We start from the raw sequence: 18,005 nt of genomic DNA, 5'->3' as shown, positions 1-18,005 counted from the left end.
CCTCCTGTTGGGATCTAATTCTCATGGAGAGGTATTTTTAATTTGTATTGGACCCATTGAGAAGCAGCACTTCTATTTTTGGAATTGTTGGTAAGAAAGATTTGTTATGATCCATCAGTTCTGTCTTTGAAGATGGTATAGTAAGGTGTGAAGAAAAGTGTTTGTCTTGTAACGTTCCTGCTCTCATTGATCACGAAATATTAAATTGTAGAGAATTCCGCTGTAATTGCAGTCCACTAAACAAAAATTACAAGTTTACTGGAGTGTGTTTAAAATAAGAGAAGAGCATGAAGCGTAATATCAACTGTGCTTAGATTTATGTATCAAAGAGACCTGGATTTTATATTACTTTGAATATGAATGTGGAACAGGTGTGTCTTCAATTATATCCCACATCAATTGTTAGTATTTCTTGTATTCATTCCCGTTATATTGAAAATAAAACGTTTTAAAAACGTATTTCCACTCTGCCTAAGCAGTCACAACTCTACAATCTGCTTGTGCATCCACAACTTTACACTCTGCTTCCCATGCTCGAATTCCATTACATTAACATTTCGCGCCAAAACTCCCGAAACGCGATAAAAACAGAGCTATTGTTTACTTAAAAATATTTATGTATCTTAGTAAGTAGTGTAACTCTAATCACTAAAACAATTGAAGATCATGAAAGTTAAGTTTGTAATATGCAATTCTTACTTTTCAAATAATTTTCATTCTATATTTTAATTAGAAAAGATGAATAAAAACTTACTACTATCGGGTCTTTTAATTCAAAAAGTTCACATACCTAATTATTGTTGACGTAATCCCTTTTCAAAAGTAAATCTATAATGATTATATCTGAACTATGTGCACGAAAATGATAAGTTGAACTTATCAATAAAATGAACAGAACGTTGCCGTGAAATAAATTCCCATACCTTACACATATTGCAGTCGACACACGCTACCTTCGCAGACGTTGCTCATTCATAATATACCAAAACACTGGAGATATATTTACCTTATTGTAGAAAATTAGACATTCCTAGCCGCTGTGTATTAGGCATATAGTTGAAGGCTGATTTTGAGGATCTCTGAGACTCGCTTGCTTGTTATACGATGGACAATATTGTCAATACCTGGCTAATGTATATCCTGTGGGGGGATTTTTGACTATTACTGCAGTGGGATGGTATCGTCATATCATAATTAGAACAGTATTCGGGTGGGGAGGAGTTCAAACCCTCGCCCGCCACTCACATTTCTCTTTCTTCTTAAATTAGAAGTTGCGAATGCCGAAATGATTCCTTCAGCAACATAATGATTCGAGAAGAAGTAGTCATTTGTCTCTAATTCATCAGTGGACATTAAAATTCTAATCTAACTCGGTGGCCAGTATGGAATACAGACAACAGCTAATCGTTGATGGGAGTGCAATCAAGGGTTGGTGTTCATACCAATTGTTACAGCTTGGTCTGTGAACGAAAGACATATCACTTGTGTTGAAGGAATCTTCAAAGCAGCTGCCGAATGCGTAAGGTACATCCCGTGGCCAAATCTGCCCCTGCACAGATTAGTTGATGTCTGCGTTAGGGATCCGAGATCTTATTGTTCTCCTTGGTGACTTTCAGAAATTGTGGAGAAAACCAGGCCTTGTCTTTGGATGTGGACTGTGTTCAGTCTGCTGCATATTTCGCATATGTGGTCTCTACTACAGTGGAAGGTCGCCACCGGCCACTGTTCACTCATCTAGGATGTGCTTCCACAGCTGCGCCGCAGGAATGATTGCTGTTCAATCCGTTACAATGTCGCATCTGTGGAACTGATCTAATTTAAGATACCGTCGGTTAATGTGATTGCATTTATATCTACGATTACGAGTGATAGCATATAACTAAACTAAACTTCGCCTGAGCAGGCCATGAAGGCCCAACAGTACCGACTGGCCGCCGTGTCATCCTCAGGCCGCAGGCGTCACTACAGGGTGGTCCAAAAGTCCGGAAACGCCCTCATAAAATTCAAATGGAGTAGCAAACAAGGAAACAGAGTCCCTACACACGAGGAACGGGAAGGGGGAAACTTTATAGGCTATTCCACCAACATGGCGGCCATGGGTCGATGCTTCCAAAACGGCCGACTCAGAAAAAGTGATGGTCTAGTGTGCTGTGTGGGATACTAAAGATGTTGGACCTTTTTTATTGATGGTACGTTAACAGCCAACGGTTATCTGAGGTTATTGGATGAAGAAGTGTGTCCGTCGTTGTTAATGGAGGACGGGACATTCCCGGGATTCTTCCAGCATGATGGAGCCCCACCACATTATGGGCACAATGTGCGAGCATACCTGGATGTGCAGTTCCCTCAAAAGTGGATTGGTCATAGGGGTGCTGTGGAGTGGCCACCACGTTCACCAGATTTGACTTCTTTGGATTTTTATCTTTGGGGTCATGTCAAATCACTGGTTTATTCTGTGAAAATGCGGGGAATTTGCATCATCTAAAGCAGCGCATTGTTGATGCGTGTGGTCAAATTCAGCCAGATGTGTTGGTCAAAGCTCATCAAGACTGGGTTCGGAGGATAGCATTAACAATCCAACATAATGGACAACATATTGAGCCATTCCTATGACTGTTGGTGGTCTCTCAGGACTGTGTAACATCAGCGTAATGTCTCTTCGACACATAACACACATGCTGCTGAGTGTCCCACTGCTGCCGCAAGTAATTGGCTATAACCCGAGAATGAATAAAGCTATGTTTAAAATAACAACGGCATTGTTTTTCTGGTGAAATTCTCTATCTGTTTGATATGTCACATGACCACATTCCCATTTGAAATTTTGGAGTTGAATCCAAGATGGCGGCTTTCAAGATGGCCGCCATGTTGGTGGAATAGCCTATAAAGTTTCCCCCTTCCCGTTCCTCGTGTGTAGGGACTCTGTTTCCTTGTTTGCTACTCCATCTGGACATTATCAAGGTGTTTCTGAACTTTTGGACCACCCTGTAGTTGGGGATATGGAGGGGCACGTGGCCAGCACACCGCTCTCCCTTCCGTATGTCAGTTTACGAGACCGGAGCCGCTACTTCTCAATGAAGTAGCTCCTCAGTTTGCCAGTGGTATCATATCGTATCTTCACTACGGTTACGTCTACCGTCTGAGCTATAAGGAAAGACATCATTTACATTCATTTCATTTTTATTCCAACGAAAGATACGCACACGACAGTACACATAAAAAAATAATATTCTTTACCCACCTTGACACTTCCAATTGTCCTTACACATGCTTTCAAGAATCGTTTTCCAAAGAAAAGCCATGCTGTGCAACAGATTTACTAGAGGCTGCCTACACTAAGCTTGTATTGTTCTGGAGTATTTCTGCGTGACTCGGGGTCTTTACCACTTAAGGTTGGCGGAGGACACCGAAAAAGTTCAAAGAAGGGCAGCTTGTTCAGTATTATCGCGAAATAGGGGCAAAGTGTTACGGCTTTGATACGAGAGTTGGTGTTGCAATCATTAAACAAAGGCGTTTTTCGTTGGACAGAGATTTTATACGAAAGCACAACTTTCTTCTCCGAATGTGAAAATATTTTGTTGACGCCCGCCTACGTAGGGAGAAATGATCATCGCAATATATTAAGAGAAATCAGAGTCCGCACGGAAAAATTTAGATGGATAGTGCTCAGAGCCATTTGAACCATATTTGAACTTAACATCTGAGGTCATCAGTCCCCTAGAACTTAGAACTACTTAAACCTAACTAATATAAGGACATCACACACATCCATGCCCGAGGCAGGATTCTAACCTGTAGCGCCTACAACCGCTCGGCCACTCCGGCCGGCTACAATGTGTATCTTGCAATATTTAATGCCCTAACGATTTCGGAAGTGGAATGTGACATGCGCCTAGCTCCAACTACCATTCCGTACAAATGACAGCCCCCACGATGGACTACCCTTTTACACCTTGGGTACGAGATACTACAGCCATCTTTGTATGTGCATATCGCTATCACAAGCCTTTTATCACCTCAGTGTATTTAGCACGCCATGTTGAAAAGCGTAAGCAAAGGCACATGACTGGTATATGAGCCAGAGTCACTACTACGACAGCAAGGAGCAGCTGATTCCTTATCATCATAAATTACAAATGGTAGCTTCAGTATGTCGCTAAATTTGGTAAATTTTATAAAGTCGTTGTTGCCAGTAGGGATGACACTGTTGACTGCTTTAAACTCTTTGTAGTCAACTAAATGTGCACATAACTTTTCCTGGGGAATAAAAACAACACAGACTACCCCTACATGCCGTGATCAGCTCATGATAAGCGGTAATGTTATAATGTGCTATCTTTGGCAAGTTTTTTATGCACTAAAAATGATGTGTATCTGTATTAGCAATACGCGACAAAAATAGATTTCTGTGTTTCTCCAGACAGCGCGTTGCAACATTTAATGGTACCTCTCCGCATTCTTTCTCATCTCTTTTGCCTCCAACAGTCGTCCATTCATACTCAGACTCTTGCATTCCATGAACTTTTACCGGGACCCTTTAGTTTAATTTACGATAACATGCATTTTAATTATTTATTTCAACACACATGCAGAATCTTTCTGCTGAAATGTCTTAAATTTCTTTAATAATTTATTAGCAACATTAGTCGAGTACCAGTCATCACTAATTTCGGATGGCATTAAACTTGCATTCTTTGCATTGAGTTAGATTTTCTTTTTCGCCCTACTTGGGCCAGAGATTTTAAGACGTTGATTAATTAGACGAGCTCCGTTCTCAAAAATGTAAAAGAGCCATTGAAGAAAGTTACTGAAACCACCTGCGTGCGAAAAGCTGTCCGGTCCCAGAAAATTGTGAGCCGGGCAGACTTTTAAGATAGTTAACAATCCATATGTGCGCAGTTTTAATGCATAATGCGATTTCTAAGACCCTAACTAGAGATCTTAAAGGGGAGAGTCACACAAGACTTTGTTCTAATATGAATGGAAGGTGTTTAACAGAAACAATCTTTCAGTAAACACAATAATTTTTTCAATAAAACACAGTACAAATGGACAGATTATTCAAGATAGCTGAATGATTTATACACTCAATGAGTATATCTTAAACTACTGGATTTTGAATGACTGGCAGAGATACTTTCCCCCACCAGATAACTAAACCCTTCTGACCCAAAATATCAAACAGTAAATTGGTCTAAAAACACTTTAACCCCAAACGAGGACAGTCACTGGATACCCGCTGGTTGATCAAGAGGCTCGTGCACTGACTTTGGATGTGAGGCAGATAATTGTACAGAAATCCACAGGTGCGAACCAAGAATCCCCTATCACGCCGGTTTTGCAACTTATGCTCACCGTATTTATCCTCGGACAGCTGTCGCTGGACGCCGCTGGCATGTGGATAGCTCAGCTGTAGAGGAAGTCGACGCGTTGCTGCGACAACTCAGAACCCTGGTCGCCTGCTAAGAAGTGCTCTCCGTACCGCGACTTCAGCGCCCTGCCTGTGCGCTCTCGCATTCCGTCCACCGCGAACTCTCACCACCATCCGTTTCCTAGCATCATCCTATGCCCAGAAATATTTTCCTGCCAAGCCGTGCATTGCTGCCAACAGCGAAAGCTGTGTACACGGCTGCCCAATAGCGTGTATTCCCTCCAGCACACAGAATCCCGTCAACACAACGCATCATGATACCAATCCAATAATATCGAAAAATCTCCTTTGCACCTGAAGAAACAGCCGCTTCAGATTTGCCTTCGTGATGTCACTGACTAATTTATCAGTGACACGTTTTCACGCCCTCGCATCCGAGTTAGAGGGCCGTTGATGTTGATGTTAACCGGGGGTCTAGAAATGAGGGAGAGGCTCCGTTCCCGCCGCAGCCGCAGTGGTCCCCACGACGACTACCGCAGTCCACTTCACCCCTACGACGCCCCACACCGAACCCAGCGTTATTGTGCGGTTCGGCCCCCGGTGAACCCCCCCCCCCCCCCCAGTCTGGTACCGCGCGACCGCTGACCTCAGACCTCATAAGATGAGTCCACAGTGCTCAGAACCATTTGAACCCCCCCCCCCCCCCCCCACCCCAGGGAACGTCTCATCACACCAGACGAGTGTAACCCCTATGTTTGCGTGGTAGAGTAATGGTGGTGTACGCGTACGTGGAGAACTTGTTTGCGCAGCAATCGCCGACGTAGTGTAGCTGCGGCGGTATAAGGGGAACCAGCCCGCATTCGCCCAGGCAGATTGAAAACCGCCTAAAAACCATCCGCAGACTGGACAGCTCACTGGACCTCGACACAAGTCCGCCGGGCGGATTCGTGCCGTGGACCAGGCGCTCCTTTCCGCTCCGGAAAGCCGTGCGTTACATCGCTCGGCTAACCGGGCGGGCTAGAGAGCCGTACTCGAGGCTTAGCCCGTTATTTCAGCACTCCGTGTTTCTTTGGGAAAGGAAGCGATGGTTACCTAGCAAAGCTGTTTTCGAAACATAGCAAATCGGCGCTCTCCCACTGTAAGATGGGCTAATCGGCCACATTTCTGTATTAGGCAGGCCTAAGATGTAAAACACACAATAGTTCTGGCCGTCCTGCCTGTGCGCTAGTGACCCAGCTTACGCGAACACTGGATTCTGACGCCGTAGTTCGTATCAATCTACCTGCCCTGTCCCAAATCCAAGGTTCTTTGCCTTCCCTGACTCACAAACTTCCAGCCTCAAGTTAAAATGAAAAGAAATGAGGATAGAAAAGGCGCAGAATGTCCAGTCTCTGGTATTAGATGTGCTTTAAGAGACATTGCCCACGTAGTCCGCTCTGTAATATTATTCAGACTTGTTTGATGAACAACACTCTAAGTAAGTGGATTGTATCTTTAATTGTACTGCTTGGTTACCTAAGAAGTAGTGAGTACTGTCACTTTCAGATGCTAGTCTGTTGTCAAATTAAACACCTTTCAGCTTTCCAGTTTCCAAACTCATTGTATTTGGCTACCAGTTTCGGCGATTTACTACGCCATCTTCAGGCCCCTGACCGAAGTGTAGGAAGGTTCCATCCCAGTTCTGATCAAAACAGGGGCCAGAAACACTGGTATTAGTAGATTTTTGCTTGCTATAGCGATAACCTCAACCATCATCTGCCGGCTGTTTGTTTCCTGAAGATGGGCCAGTAAGCCGAAACTAGTTAGAAATAAACAAAATTCCGTAGAACAAAAACAATGTCCTTGTAATTCAACGTTAAACAAGAGAAATATTTTCTCCAGTTAATGAGCTGGATCAATAAAATTAATTTCTTATTAATAAATTTATGTTTGTGATAGGTTTTTGCACATTTATCTGCTAATTCGCTCAATCGCCACAGTTTGGATGAGGACCTAACAAGGGACAAAAGACTTTCATTGGAATATCTGCCCTTACAGAATTTTATTTACTGAAAACGTGTACAAGGGAGACAAACACAACTTGATATTGAGGTCAGAGCAAAAGTTTCCAGATAATCGTAGGTCGGAAATTCACTGTTGTGAAACCGCAGTCATTAAACGATTGTCAAGCGTGTGGATGTGTGTGCATTTAAAATAACTTGCCACCAACTAATAGCTGTTACGATAAAGAGCGCAGCTAACAATTAACGAAGCCGAAGTAAATGTTTATAGCTGAACAATCAAAATTTGGTAAATTTTACAATCGTCTCCACGAATGGGTACATCAGACACGAATTTTCTATGCTTTTTATGGGTAAAGCTTGATTATTGAATCAACTAGGCTAAAAGTTTTGCGGCAATATTTGTCGGAAATAGCGTTGTCGTCAACACTGCTGCAATGTAGCTGCAATAGACAGTAATTTTGTGTTATGACTGGGCAGTATTGCTGATGTCGCAGGTAATTGCCGAGGTATTGGCGAGAGGTTAGTGGTATGGACTACCATGGATAGAGAATATTTCTTATAGCAAGGCAATATCTCTCTATTCTTGTCTGTTAATGCTTCCCTCTCGTTGTCACCTTTGTCTTCTACATCTATCACAGAAAGCGGTTCAGACATGTGTCTGAGCGAAAAAATGTCATTTCGCTTTTGTTCGAAACTTTGCGAATACATGTATAGCCATACGCATTGTAGTTGTTTGCTGTCGTAATTCTGCTGTGTGAAGCAATAGAGAAGTGGACAAACGAAAGAACAATGAATTTTATAAATGCGATTCATCTACGACCAGAACTACGAGACGTTGAAATTAATACATAGAAAGATAGCAATTTGGCGAAAAAACGCAGTAGCCGATGGGTTCGGGAACATGATAAAAAAATTCCGATGTCTTCGAACCTATGGCAAATTTGAGGCAAAATAAATTGCATTAGGAGAACGGAAGTGCAAGGGACTCTTCATATATGTGGTTTGTATTTGACGTGAGTTTCGTACTACCTCGAGACGTACCTGAAGCAGGAATTAGTAAACAACGGTGTGTGCAGATCACTAAAGATTAAATACAAATAAAAACTGTATTTTTATTCCGAACTTCTATAAATGAAATCTTTCAGTTATTCTACCAAGGTATTGCTTACTTACGATACCATGAATCTTATTGATGAACAGTGAACTTAAAAAATGTACGTCGAACTTCTATACGAATCACCAGTAGCTAAAACCCGGTGATAGTCAGTCAGGTTGTAGCTGGTATAAATTCTCTCATACGTGTATGGTTTTGGTAATTCGCTGACAAATTGCTTATACGAAATATTCGAAACCGTATTTCGACAGTCTGGTATATTTCTGGAACTGGTATGTATCCAGTACCAGTTCATTAGTGAAATATTCTGAATCTTTCCGCCTACGTGAAAAAATATCGCATACACGAAGCCCGATTTCTCTTGTTCTCCTTTCTAATAACTTTATTCTTTGTGTGACGTAAAAACATGAGAAACACGCACACTACCAGTAGCTCTTGTTTGTCCACTTGTGGTGAATGTGTGGCCCCTTGTAAAGACTTCTGACCTGGAAATATATTTGCGCAAACATTGCCGGGCAACAGTAGGCCATAATGTTGTAGGATATTGGCTGCAATTCGTGGCCGGAATCTTACCAAACAACATTGTCAGGATGCTGTTGTTGTGGTCTTCAGTACTGAGACTGGTTTGATGCAGCTCTCCATCCTACTCTATCCTGTGCAAGCCTCTTCATCTCCCAGCACCTACTGCAACCTACATCCTTCGAATCTATGTAGTATATTCATCTCTTGGTCTCCCTCTATGATTTTTATCCTCCACGTTACCATCCAATACTAATTTGGTGATCCCTTGATGCCTCAGAATGTGTCCTACCAACCGATCCGTTCGTCTAGTCAAGTTGTGCCACAAACTCCTCTTCTCCCCAATTCTATTCAACACCTCATTAGTTATGTGATCTACCCATCCAATCTTCAGAATTCTTCTGTGGCACCACATTCCCAAAGCTTCTATTCTCTTCTTGTCTAAACTACACTCCTGGAAATTGAAATAAGAACACCGTGAATTCATTGTCCCAGGAAGGGGAAACTTTATTGACACATTCCTGGGGTCAGATACATCACATGATCACACTGACAGAACCACAGGCACATAGACACAGGCAACAGAGCATGCACAATGTCGGCACTAGTACAGTGTATATCCACCTTCCGCAGCAATGCAGGCTGCTATTCTCCCATGGAGACGATCGTAGAGATGCTGGATGTAGTCCTGTGGAACGGCTTGCCATGCCATTTCCACCTGGCGCCTCAGTTGGACCAGCGTTCGTGCTGGACGTGCAGACCGCGTGAGACGACGCTTCATCCAGTCCCAAACATGCTCAATGGGGGACAGATCCGGAGATCTTGCTGGCCAGGGTAGTTGACTTACACCTTCTAGAGCACGTTGGGTGGCACGGGATACATGCGGACGTGCATTGTCCTGTTGGAACAGCAAGTTCCCTTGCCGGTCTAGGAATGGTAGAACGATGGGTTCGATGACGGTTTGGATGTACCGTGCACTATTCAGTGTCCCCTCGACGATCACCAGTGGTGTACGGCCAGTGTAGGAGATCGCTCCCCACACCATGATGCCGGGTGTTGGCCCTGTGTGCCTCGGTCGTATGCAGTCCTGATTGTGGCGCTCACCTGCACGGCGCCAAACACGCATACGACCATCATTGGCACCAAGGCAGAAGCGACTCTCATCGCTGAAGACGACACGTCTCCATTCGTCCCTCCATTCACGCCTGTCGCCACACCACTGGAGGCGGGCTGCACGATGTTGGGGCGTGAGCGGAAGACGGCCTAACGGTGTGCGGGACCGTAGCCCAGCTTCATGGAGACGGTTGCGAATGGTCCTCGCCGATACCCCAGGAGCAACAGTGTCCCTAATTTGCTGGGAAGTGGCGGTGCGGTCCCCTACGGCACTGCGTAGGATCCTACGGTCTTGGCGTGCATCCGTGCGTCGCTGCGGTCCGGTCCCAGGTCAACGGGCACGTGCACCTTCCGCCGACCACTGGCGACAACATCGATGTACTGTGGAGACCTCACGCCCCACGTGTTGAGCAATTCGGCGGTACGTCCACCCGGCCTCCCGCATGCCCACTATACGCCCTCGCTCAAAGTCCGTCAACTGCACATACGGTTCACGTCCACGCTGTCGCGGCATGCTACCAGTGTTAAAGACTGCGATGGAGCTCCGTATGCCACGGCAAACTGGCTGACACTGACGGCGGCGGTGCACAAATGCTGGGCAGCTAGCGCCATTCGACGGCCAACACCGCGGTTCCTGGTGTGTCCGCTATGCCGTGCGTGTGATCATTGCTTGTACAGCCCTCTCGCAGTGTCCGGAGCAAGTATGGTGGGTCTGACACACCGGTGTCAATGTATTCTTTTTTCCATTTCCAGGAGTGTATTAATCGTCCACGTTTCACTTCCATACATGGCCACACTCCATACAAATTCTTGACACTTAAATCTATACTCTATGTTAAGAAATTTCTCTTCTTCAGAAACGCTTTCCTTGCCATTGCCAGTCTACATTTTATATCCTCTCTACTTCATCATCAGTTATTTTGCTCCCGAAATAGAAAAACTCATTTACTACTTTAAGCCTCTCATTTCCTAATCTAATTCCCACAGCATCACCCGATTTAATTCGACTACATACCATTATCCTCGTTTTGCTTCTCTTGATGTTGATCTTATATCCTCCTTTCAAAACACTGTCCATTCCGTTCAGCTGCTCTTCCAGGTCCTTCGCTGTCTCTGACAGAATTACAGTGTCATAGGCGAACCTCAAAGTTTTTATTTCTTCTCCATGGATTTTAATTTCTACTCCGAATTTTTCTTTTGTTTCCTTTACTGCTTGCTCAATATACAGATTGAATAACGTCTGGGATAGGCTACAACCCTGTCTCACTCCCTTTGAAACGTCCCCTTAGAACAATTTATACAAGACTGTGCTTAAACTGACACACAATATTTTTAGCGCAACGCAATCTGACTATCAAAGATCCCTGCAAAAGAATGGCCCTGAGTAACATTAAACTATACCTTTCAGAAATCACTTACCTCTCAAAAATCTTCGTTACTCGAACTACTGCAATACAGCGAGCGCCACTACTGCCAGCTAAATAAAAGGTTCAAACTACGGAAGGCACTAACTACTGATAGGGATAGTTAGCAAATGAAAGATATTAATAGAGAACAAACAATGTATTTACCTTAATAGTCATAATATATATAGCAGTTCATGACAAATTACAAAACTCCGCCATCTCTCTCCCCACATCCACCACTGCTGGCGGCTCACCTCCAACTGCGCAACGCTACTCGCTGTTCACATCCAGCTGCCGCTGCCCAACACTACAATGGCAGACAACAATGCAAACTAGCCACAGACTGCACACAGCACAGCCAGTGATTTTCATATAGAGCGCTACGTAACGTTGCCAATAAGAAAACATAAACAGCCTACTTACACCTTCCCAACTACTGCTTCCCTTTCATGCCCTCCGACTCTTATAACTGCCATCTGGTTTTTGTATAAATTGTAAATAGCCTTTCGCTCCCTGTGTTTTACTCCTGCCATCTTCAGAATTTGAAAGAAAGTATTTCAGTCAACATTGTCAAAAGCTTTCTCTAAGTCTACAAATGCTAGAAACGTAAGTTTGCTTTTCCTTAATCTATTTTCTAAGATAAGTTGTAGTGTCAGTATTGCCTCACGTGTTCCAACATTTCTACGGAATCCAATCTGATCTTCCCCGAGGTCGGCTTCTACCAGTTTTTCCATCCGTCTGTAAAGAATTCGTGTTAGTATTTTGCAGCCGTGGCTTATTAAACTGATAGTTCGGTAATTTGCACATCTGTCAACACCTGCTTTCTTTGGGATTGGAATTATTATATTCTTCTTGAAGTCTGACGGTATTTCCGCCTGTCTCATACATCTTGCTCACCATATGGTAGAGTTTTGTCAGGACTGGCTCTCCCAAGGCTGTCAGTAGTTCTAATGGAATGTTGTCTACTCCCGGGGCCTTGTTTCGACTTAGGTCTTTCAGTGGTATGTCAAACTCTTCACGCAGTATCATATCTCCTATTGTCGGTATAAACAGGACACTTCAGCTGCTGTTACCTAAGCGTTCTGTATAATCTGCAACGCTTGAAAAACCACATGTAAGATTTTCATATTTTCTCGCTCGCCAGGCGTGAACTATTAGTCCCACAGAAAAAATGAACAAGACATTGTTGTAGGAACTTCAATGTAGTTAAATTTTGTCCCGGTATATGTTTTCTCTGGAGGCGACGATTCTCGAGTTATTCCAGAAAAACGCGACTAAAGGCCACTTGTGTATGGCGTTCTCGAATAATTCGAAAACTGCGGTCTCTATCAAAACGTATCTCAGTACAAAGCTTAACTTCATTAAATTACCTACATAAAGGTCCTGTTCATTTTTTGCTGAACGACTAACAGTTTGCATATAGCGAGGGAGGGAATATGAAAATCTTGCACATGGTATTTGAAGCGTTGCGGGTTGTATAAAACCCATATGTAGGGACAGCTGAATCGATCTGTATTTTGGCAGTCTGCAGTTTTTACGCCCCATCTAAATGTAGCTTAATAAGCTGTACAATCTAAATTGCTGTGCAATAAGATAGACATGTGGTACTATAAGGTGCAACATTTTTGACTATGATATCTGAAGGAAACCGTTTTAATTAGTGCCAATGTTCAGAAAGCAGGAACTATTATTCTGCAACGTATGCAGTGGAGCACAACAACCAGGGCATAATACAACAGCAGCTCAGTAGGAAAAAACCGCACTGCTAGACACACCCAAAAACATTCTCTTACTAGGCGAACCTACGCTTCCGCACAGCTGATTGGCTGTCGTTTTATGGCCGTACCTCAACTGTGCACTTTGGAGCTGTAGTTACTCGAAAAATTTGTTCGATTGGACGTTCCGTATCCTGATGTGATACGCTTGTCAGGCTGTTTTTCCCACTAGCATAAAAATGTGAAGACGGTAGAATCACAACTGCATACCTGTCCTGATGATCATTCATCAACTTCTCACGACAAGGCTTTGCTATGATACTTCGTGGCCTCTGTCCTGCATCTTAGGCTGCGCATGCTGGTGCAAGGGGAACTACTGGTGTGGCAGGAACTAATCTCACATCCTCTGCTCTGTATCCTCAACCACGCTCTGCCACTCTTTAGCCAATGTCTCATTAAAATCTGGGAGCGTTTAATATTGTTACAGTATGCGGTGGCTGCTGCTCCTCGCAAAGAGAGTTGTTAGCGGGGAACAGCAGAAGTTGCGCGGCTGGCCAAGTTGCCAGCTAAGGAGGTGAAGGTAACGAAACGTTGGCGGCACTTCAAATGGCGAGTCGCGGCAGCGGAGAAAAATTACCGAAGTTAAGCCACCAGGCGAGGGGCCCAGTATGGAGTACAGGGTTTGTACACTTGAGGAAAGTTTATTGCTCTGGCAGGGTGCAGAAGTTGAGCGACGTACTTCACATTTACAGAGCCGACTCTGTCGGAAGTTCTGTCCAGAGTAAATCTTGTTACGGGCTATTTCTCTTACTTACCCTTTTCCCTTCTTTTCAGGATGACGCTCATAGAGTGATTACGTAGGACGCAAATTATTTCCTTTCTCGTATCTTTGGCTCAGTATCTGTGTATTCGCTGATGTGGATGCTCTGTTATACTGTGTTAATGTCCAACAAATCTTCGGGAAAAGCTAGTTATACCATCATCATCTTAATCACAACAGCCTGTTCATTTTACGCTAAGAGGTGTGAGTTCGTCGGAATCCAAAATTTTCTAAATGCACCATTATATTCCTTAAAGAACATTTCAAGGAGACGCTTTTCCTTTATAGGTGAGAGGATTCTTGTGCCGAGTGATGAGCTACGGACACTTATAAGATGCTACCTGAGCCGCCGCTACATCGCACGCGCAGACTGCGTGGTCTGCACGGATTTTTTTGTTTTGTTTTTCTTTAATCGACTCTTTATGTTTTTCAGAAACTGCAACATTTTATAGACTTTTCAAGTTAATTAAAGCCATAGAAGCATGGCCTTTTCCAACGTATTTCTTATCAAAAAGTGAGTCTGGTAACCGGAGTCCGAGGTTTCTATTAATCACGCCTTTTGCGTTCTTGTTCTGACATTTCTATAGTTACTTTCATCCTCTAACATACATTTCTTTATATCTAACCGAGAAGTGAAATACTACTTTTCATAGATGTCTTTTTAATATAACAAAATATTTTCTTAACAATTTTCATCCCACATTTCACCCCATTGGGGGCTGAATTTCCAAAAACAGTGAAACGCTTATTTTTTTCAATTTCTAACTAAGAAGCCGAATACAAAATTTCATAGATTTAGCGTTGACAATGCTTTCATAACGAAATAATTTCATAAAATTTTTCACCCTCTATTTCTCCACTTAGGAGTGGAATTTCGAACAATCCCATCTTAAGCGATGCCTACAGTATACGATCAACACCGCCTCCAAATTTCACGTTTCTATCCTGAGTAGTTTACGCTTTGTGATGATGGCCCTAGTTCACTGCCTTAACGGTTGAATTTCCAAAAACAGTGAAATACGTACTTATTTTATTTCTAACAGAGAAGCTAAATACAAATTTTCATAGATTTAGCTTCAAAAATGCTTGCTTAATTGAATATTTCCATAAAAACTTTCGTCTCCTATTTCACCTCCATAGTGGCTGAATGTGCAAAACCAGTGAATCGTGTATTTTTTTTATTTCTAACCGAGAAGCCAGATTCAAATTTTCATTGATTAGTTTTAAAAGCGTTTTCACAACGAAATATTTTCATAAAGCATTTCATCCCCTATTTCATATCATTAGGAGTGGAATTTAAAAACAAAAACATTGAAATACATTGGAACTGAGAAATCAAATACTGACTTTCATAGTTGCAGCTTCAAAAATACTTTAACAGTTCTTTAGTAATGATATATTTTCAAAAAAAGCCTTCACACACCATTTCACCCACATTGGGGTTATATTTGCGAAAATGCTGAAACAAATATTTCTTTATTTCTGACCAGGAAACCATATACCTATTCTTGTAGGCCTTGCCGCAGAATTGCTTTAATAGCGACCTATTTTCAAAAACCCTTTCATACCCTATTTCATCCCATTAGGGGTGGAATTTCGAAAAACCCCTTCCTAAACGAAGCCTATAAGATAAGATCAACATCCTCTGCAAATTTCAAGTTTCTGTCCTTAGTGGTTTGGGCTGGGCGATTATCAGTCAGTAAGTCAGTCAGTCAGGACATTGCCTTTTAGATAAGAGAGCGATTAGGAAGACCTCGTTTAAAGCGCCTGATTTCTCATCTGTCTGCAACGCGAAGATGTTGTCTTTAAAATGTGAATTCTCTTTCATGAGTATGCTACAGCATTCCAGAACTGGTAAATCAGCGAGCAATCACTGGAAATGCATTCACCATTTTCACATAAACCGATTTGCGCGATCTGTGTACGGATGCAGTACCTCCTGCTTCGAGTAAGAATAATATTCAGAGTTAGTGAAAATCTGGATATTAACCCGTAATATATTAGCTGTGTTTGCACTTTCGTTATGAGCAGTGGGGTCTATTGTGAAGTTTACATAGTATGAATCTACTTTGCAAGTCAGAAACCGCTGACGTCTTGAATGACATAATACAGAAAGCATAGTATCAACAGCACGGGATGTGAAATGAAATTTTATTTGAAATTTTTCGGGTCAGTTAGTTGTAGGCTAATACAAGCTCCATGACTGCAACGCTGTTTGTGAGACTAGTATATAGGAGTGTAACAGACAGTGAGACAGGTGCTTCGGGTTTAGTTTGTCTGTCCACAGAATAGGAGTCATTCAGTTAGAGAATATCACTCCACTTTATGAAGACGTCTACGCTAAATTCGCTTAACAAGAAATATGAGTTGAGTTCGTGTATTAACATGCTGCTGAAATGAAACATAAGTTGCAGATAGAGGAATAAAAATAATTGATGAGGTATTAAGGTTTTGTTACATATGAGGAATTTTTTCATTTGTTTTTGTATTTCATTTTTTCTGATAGTCGTGTTTATAAATTTAGTTGCTGAAAACACAGTACTAATTTGCACGAAACCTTTTATGAGGACTAAATGCAACTACCTTTTTCTGTTCTCCCCTTCCCATGTCAACGAATGCAACAATCCATTACACACCTGCGCGACCCTTCGAGTATATGTGTCACACGATCTATTGCCACAGGTAGACCATGTAGGGAACAACGACACTGAACGGGACTTATGTATAAATGAGAAAATCTGGAAGTACGTAGACAATTGTCAAAAGCATATCGAAGAAGTGGAGGATCCCAAATACTTCAAACAAATGCTGATCTACAAGTCTGCCAGTGAGAAAGTTCAGTGAAGCACTTGTAAACGAACTTCTTTAGGAATTAGAGGAGTGGCAAGTCACCCGTTCACTTGATATCTGGGAAACAGGGTGCAAGCGGTAGAGACAAAAAGTGGCTCTGAGCACTATGGGACTTAACTTCTGAGGTCATCAGGTCCCTAGAACTTATAACTACTTAAACCTAACTAATATAAGGATATCACACACATCGATGCCCGAGACAGGATTCGAACCTGCCACCGTAGCGGTCGCGCGGTTCCAGACTGTATCGTCTAGAACCGCTCGGCCACTCCGGCCGGCAGCGGTAGAGACAGCATAGATCTCAAATTATTTAAAGTATTTGCCGTACATTCATCAGATCTAAAGGAGAATTAATAAACGTGTTCCTAATGGTAGCGTTTTCAGATCATTATTGAACTTGATACACGGTGATGGTAGAGATTGGGAGAGACATTCTCGTTTAATGACCATAGCAGATCAATAAATAACGTCAACCACTCTTGGAAGAGAGAGAATATGAAGTTCTCATTGATGTTTACATTTAAAAACTAAACTCCTCCCGCATAGTCCAAGAAGGCCCAAAGGTAGCGACTGGCCACCGTGTCATCCCCAGCCCACAGGCGTCACTGGATGCGGATATGGAGGGGCATGTGGTCAGCACACCGCTCTCCCGGCCGTATGTCAGTTTCCGAGACTGGAGCTGCTATTTCTCAATCGAGTAGCTCCTCAGTTTGCCTCACAAGGGCTGAGTGCACCCCGTTTGACAACAGCGCTCGGCAGACCGGATGGTCACCCATCCAAGTGCTAGCCCAGTCCGGCAGCGCTTAATTTCCGTGATCTGACGGGAACCGGTGTTACCACTGCGGCAAGGCCGTTGGCGATGTTTACATTTGGTGGATATAAAATAACAATCTGAAGGTAAAGAAAATTAACAGCATGAATTTTCATTTAAATGGGGAAATCGACACTACTGTTGATAATTCAATAGGTGGTGTCACAAATAAAGGTTAAGTGTTTAAACAAGTATATGAATTGTCTGTTGAAGTGGAACGCTCACAGAAATTTACCGCAAGATATTGCCGAAGAGGCAAGTTATGCCCTTAGCGCTCTGTCAC

At 42.8% G+C, this 18,005-nt stretch overlaps 1 pseudogene; it reads right to left on the bottom strand.

Annotated features, from left to right (window-relative positions):
- Positions 1–17,651: 17,651 nt before the first annotated feature.
- On the bottom strand, positions 17,652–17,769 carry LOC126089954 (5S ribosomal RNA; annotated as a pseudogene).
- Positions 17,770–18,005: the final 236 nt, after the last annotated feature.

This window comes from Schistocerca cancellata, chromosome 6 (assembly GCF_023864275.1).
Source record: "Schistocerca cancellata isolate TAMUIC-IGC-003103 chromosome 6, iqSchCanc2.1, whole genome shotgun sequence".
Taxonomy (NCBI): domain Eukaryota; kingdom Metazoa; phylum Arthropoda; class Insecta; order Orthoptera; family Acrididae; genus Schistocerca; species Schistocerca cancellata.
The sequence above is the reverse complement of the archived record's forward strand: the minus strand, read 5'-3'. Positions and strand labels throughout refer to the sequence as shown.